This window comes from Salmo salar, chromosome ssa20 (assembly GCF_905237065.1).
Source record: "Salmo salar chromosome ssa20, Ssal_v3.1, whole genome shotgun sequence".
NCBI lineage: Eukaryota > Metazoa > Chordata > Actinopteri > Salmoniformes > Salmonidae > Salmo > Salmo salar.
Genome location: NC_059461.1, coordinates 17,585,878 through 17,591,877, shown reverse-complemented (window position 1 = coordinate 17,591,877; position 6,000 = coordinate 17,585,878).

Genomic DNA, 6,000 nt, shown 5'->3' with positions numbered 1-6,000 from the left:
CCCCTGTGCCCAAGAACACTAAGGTAACCTGCCTAAATGACTACTGACCCGTAGCACTCACATCTGTAGCCATGAAGTGCTTTGAAAGGCTGGTCATGGCTCACATCAACACCATTATCCCAGAAACCCTAGACCCATTCCAATTTGCATACCGAACCAACAGATCCACAGATGATGCAATTTCTTTTGCACTCCACACTGCCCCTTCACACCTGTACAAAAGGAACACCTATGTGAGAATGCTATTTATTGACAACAGCTCAGCGTTCAACACCATAGTGCCCTCAAAGCTCATCACTAAGCTAAGGACCCTGGGACTAAACACCTCCCTCTGCAACTGGATCCTGGACTTCCTAACGGGCCACCCCCAGGTGGTAAGGGTAGGTAACAACACATCCGCCATGCTGATCCTCAACACGGGGGCCCCTCAGGGGTGCGTGCTCAGTCCCCTCCTGTACTCCCTGTTCACTCATGACTGCACGGCCAGGCACGACTCCAACACCATTAAGTTACCTACCTCCTCATCCCCATATTGTTTTTATTTACTTTTCTGCTCTTTTGCACACCAGTATCTCTACTTGCATCTGCTCATCCTCATCTGCTCACTTATCACTCCAGTGTTAATCTGCTAAATTGTAATTACTTCGCTACTATGGCCTATTTATTGCCTACCTCCTCACGCCATTTGCACACACTGTATATAGACTTTATTTTTTTCTATTGTGTTATTGACTGTACGCTTGTTTATTCCATGTGTAACTCCGTGTTGTTTGTGTCGCACTGCTTTGCTTTATTTTGGCCAGGTCGCAGTTGTAAATGAGAACTTGTTCTCAATTAGCTTACCTGGTTAAATAAAAGGTGAAATTATATATATATTTTTTAAGTTTGCTGATGGCACAACAGTGGTTGGCCTGATCCCCGACAACGATTGGTCTATAAGGAGGAGGTCAGAGACCTGACCATGTGTGCAAGGACAACAACCTCTCCCTCAACGTGATCAAGACAAAGGAGATGATTGTGTACTACAGGAAAAGGAGGACTGAGCACACCCCCATTCTCATCGACGAGGCTATAGTGGAGCAGGTTGAGAGCTTCAAGTGGTGGTGTCCACATCACCAACAAGCTAACATGGTCCAAGCATGCCAAGACAGTCGTGAAGAGGGCACAACAAAACCTATTCCCCCGCAGGAGACGGAAAAGATTTGGCAGGGGTCTTCAGATCCTCAAAAGGTATTACAGCTGCACCATCGAGAGCATCCTGATGGCTTGCATCACTGCCTGGTATGGTAAATGCTTGGCCTCCGACCGCAAGGCACTACAGAGGGTAGTGCATACGGCCCAGTACATGACCAGGGCCAAGCTTCCTGCCATCCAGGACCTTTATACCAGGCAGTGTCAGAGGAAGGCCCTAAAAATTGTCAAAGACTCCAGCCACACTAGGCATAGACCGTTCTCTCTGTTACCGCACGGCAAGCGGTACCAGAGTGCCAAGTCTAGGTCCAAGAGACTTCTAAACATCTTCTACCCCCAAGCCATAAGACTCCTGAACAGCTAATCAAATGGCTACCCAGATTGCCACCCCCCACCTCTTCTACGCTGCTGCTACTCTGTTATTATCAATGCATAGTCACTCTACCTACATATACATATTACCTCAACACTGGTACCCCCTGTATATAGCCCCGCTATTGTTATTTACTGCTGCTCTTTAATCATTTGTTATTCTTATCTCTTACTTTTGGGGGGGGGTATTTGCTTAAAACTGCATTGTTGGTTAAGGGCTTGTAAGTAAGCATTTCACTGTTGTATTCGGCGCATGTGACAAATAAAATTTGATTAAATCCTAATGAATGTACATACTCCTCTCCCAACAGGCTAATTGTGTTTGTGTGTCCTGTCCAAGCATACTGTGGTTATATAGCATTCTGAGGGAACCCACCTGTTATGTCATGACACCTCTGTTTCAAAAACCTGATGCCAAAGAAAATATTGTGTGTCACAGACAACTCTCCCCTTGTCTGCCCATTCAGCACATCAAACAGGGTTTGCTGGAGACAATGTACCATCGTGCAACCTTGGAGACCATCTTCAGAATAGTGGACTTAGACAACTCGGGTAACAATACTGTTTTACTCCACTTTCAGTCCATGTGTTGTTTCTTCAGGTGAATGTTTTGATCCCACAAGATGTGACGTCAACCATCTGTTACCTGTGTTGACTCGGTTATTTGTTTGGGATGTGTGGGTTGCGTGCGTACACTCAGACGCCGTAGTTAGAAGCCAATCACCCTGTAATCCGTCTGTGAGGGGTTAAAGCTAATGTCAGCAGCAGGTGGTGGCTGACTCTCCAAGTTGAGAATTAACCCACTGATCTCCTAGTGTCACATCCAGCCAACTGAAGCCATTCCTGCTACCCATCTCTCCCCTCCTCCCACTGGCTCTCCCTCTCTCCTCCCTCTCTCTCATTCTCCCCCTTTCTCCTGCTTCTCCCTCCCTTCCTCCTCAGCTCTCTGGCCCTCTTCCCTCCAGGGTTTATCACGATGGAGGGCTTCCATCAGATGTGGGAGCTGCTGAGTGCCTACTTAAAGATGGAGATCACTGACAAGGCCATCTCAGACCTGTCAATCACCATAGACACCAACATTGACGAGTTCAAGGAGGCCTTCCTGCTGACCGACAATAAGAGCCGGCTGGATAGGGGAGCTTCATGGGGACCGCCACTGACCTGACAAAACTGGAGGGGGACCCCAATATATGAGGGAGTAGTGGGGCTGGAGGGGGACCCCAATATATGAGGGAGTTGTGGGAATAAGTGAAAAAAGCAGACACTCAAGACCCAATACACCCAAGACCAGGAACTACTACTAGTGGGAGTAGTACAGTATGGAGAGAGAGAGAGAGGATGGAAGAGACTGCTTGTTCATTACCTCAGGGACTAGGAATCGAGAACAAACGAATCAACCAACAAGCTGCTTTGATCTCGTTGACGCACATTGAGACACTGACACTATGGAATGTTACAGGCTAGAAGGTGAATAGAAGCCAATTCATCTCCTTGGTGATTAGAGAGATGGATGGATATAATTTTCATCATAGGTTGAAGTTCAAGAAGACACCACAGAGGGATGTGGTTTGGATTCATTTAGTCCATACGCATATGCAGAGGCCAATGAGCAATATACACAACGTCGTCATTCCAAGCAGAGTAACTTGCACATCATTTGAAACTTTCAAAAATTCAATTGATGCCAGACTCACATAAATAGATCTGGACTAAATCAAATGTATTTATATAGCCCTTCTTACATCAGCTGATATATCAAAGTGATGTACAGAAACCCAGCCTAAAACCCCAAACAGCAAGCAATGCAGGTGTAGAAGCACGGTGGCTTGGAAAAACTCCCTAAAAAGGCCAAAACCTAGAAAGAAACCTAGAGAGGAACCAGGCTATGAGGGGTGGCCAGTCCTCTTCTGGCTGTGCCAGGTGGAGATTATAACAGAACATAGCCAAGATGTTCATAAATGACCAGCATGGTCAAATAATAGTAATCACAGTGAAGAGGTCAGGTTTCCATAGCCGCAGGCAGAACAGTTGAAACTGGAGCAGCAGCACAGCCAGGTGGACTGGGGACAGCAAGGAGTCATCATGCCAGGTAGTCCTGAGGCATGGTCCTAGGGCTCAGGTCCTCCGAGAGAGAGAAAAAGAAAGAAAGAGAGAATTAGAGAGAGCATACTTAAATTCACACAGGACACTGGACAAGACAGGAGAAATAATCCAGATAACAGATTGACCCTAGCCCCCCGACACATAAACTACTGCAGCAGACTAACTATTATTGGTGCCTTAGTGATAAAGTGAGGAAAGCCATCAATTTAGTGAAACTCTTATTAGTGTACTGACTGTACTGCCATTACCAACAGACACCGGTTCACTGGATGTTGCAGTAGGATTATCTCCATGGGGACATCGGTCCTTTCTCACAAGAGCGGAACTCAAGCTCAGTGTCACCCTCTGGTTTACTGTATAAACACAACTACAGGAGAAGGAAGCAGAACCTACCTCTCCAAATGCTTTTTTGTTTGTCTTGGACCCATCACTGTAATTGTCCTAACTTTTACTAAGCCCCATAATTCCTGCCATCATAAATAAAAATGCAATTGTTGGGCAACCTTTGACTTTGCCAGATGTTTGATTCACTTGTAATTACTGTAAGTTGCTGTTGATGCTGGAATGTTATTTGACATATCGGAAGGTAACATTAGGAATGCATTGGATGTAAACACAAGTGAAGAATATTTTTAACTAAACATGCTAAGCTTGTGTACGTGTGGGTAATGAATCCAGGAATATCAGGTAGAATGTTTCTGTATTTTATTTGTGTGCGTGTGTTTCACACACAAAATCTTGATGACATGATAGCAAACTTAGTAATGTAACAATGGAAGTTCTAGAACTCATAAAAAAAAGTATGTTTGAAGCAACAATGAGTTTCTTTTTAGAGGTACAACAGAATACAGTTATTGGAGATCAATAGTGGCAAATATTAGATCATAATATCATATAACAATACATTCAAATAAAAATGTCTGAAACATCCAAAGGAAAACATTGGTGTTCGTAAATAAGAAACACTGCAAGCAGGTCAAAGCATATATATATATTTTTTTAAAGAGGATGGGAATACTGAGCTCTTTACTAGTAACCACCAGATGGCGCACATACACTACTTGTTCACGCGGATATATTCAAATCAGACAGAAGACAGTTTCAGTACTCTACTTCCTTTCCTTAATTATTACTGATGGGCCACATCTCTTTCACCTGTCATGTTCATTCAGATCAGCCATCAGGAAGGAAAGAGGACCATAAGACTTTAGATACAACCATGGGTAGAAGTGCACAATTTGCCCTACTCTCCTCCTGCATGAGCCTTTCGTGATGAATCAATATTGTTTTATTGCTTGCATGTATGATGTGATTTCTGGAGAACATTTTTTTATTTTATTTGATGTTCATTGAATGCCTACATTTGAATTACTAAACTCAACAGGAATAAGGACCTGAGAACACTAAAAAAAGATAAGCTTACATCCAGGCATTGCAGACAGTGCCCAAACATGCCTGAAATTCAGCATGGTGGTATGTCCATTTTCAAAACTACTATGGTAGAGGATATGGAGGTGGAAAAACATGTCATAAGTGTCCATTTTAAATGTTGTAGGAAGAATAGGATGGCCTATAGGAATTCTGAACATGAGGTCATGTTAGAAACGGGACAAACAGCATTATTCTATGCTGGAAGCAAGGCAAGGTTTTTTATGTTTTGACTGTGTTCCTTTGGCTGGCCAATAAGGTGACTGACTACTACAGAGGTAACACACATGGCACAGCCTGCCCTCCGACCCTCTTCTCAGTCACAACCCCCCAAAAATCTGTTAACTTTCTCTAAATTCCCTGGTTTTCCAGAAATCGTTGAAGGATATCAGATTTCCTGCTTATTTCCTCCCAATTCCAGGAATATATTAACTGGGATTTCTGGAAAACCTGACATTTTTGGGAAAGCTAGAATAGTTTTGCAACCCTAGCTAGAGGTGTTACTAAGGAGGAAAACATGACTATTTTGATAAGTTAAAACTATAGTTTGTGACGATTTCTTATAGTTAGGCTACACAAAGCTCTCCTATCCTAAATCCTCAATAACTGAAAGCAGAGATTCTAAAAACATACTATGTGAAGGCACCAATAAATATCATGAGCAGAAAAAAAGTATGTTAAACTACTACAGTCGTGGCCAAAAGTTGAGAATGACACAAATATTAATTTTCAAAGTCTGCTGCCTCAGTTTGTATTATGGCAATTTGCATATACTCCAGAATGTTATGAAGAGTGATCAGATGAATCCCTCTTTGCCATGCAAATGAACTGAATCCCCCAAAAACCTTTCCACTGCATTTCAGCCCTGCCACAAAAGGACCAGCTGACATCATGTCAGTGATTCTC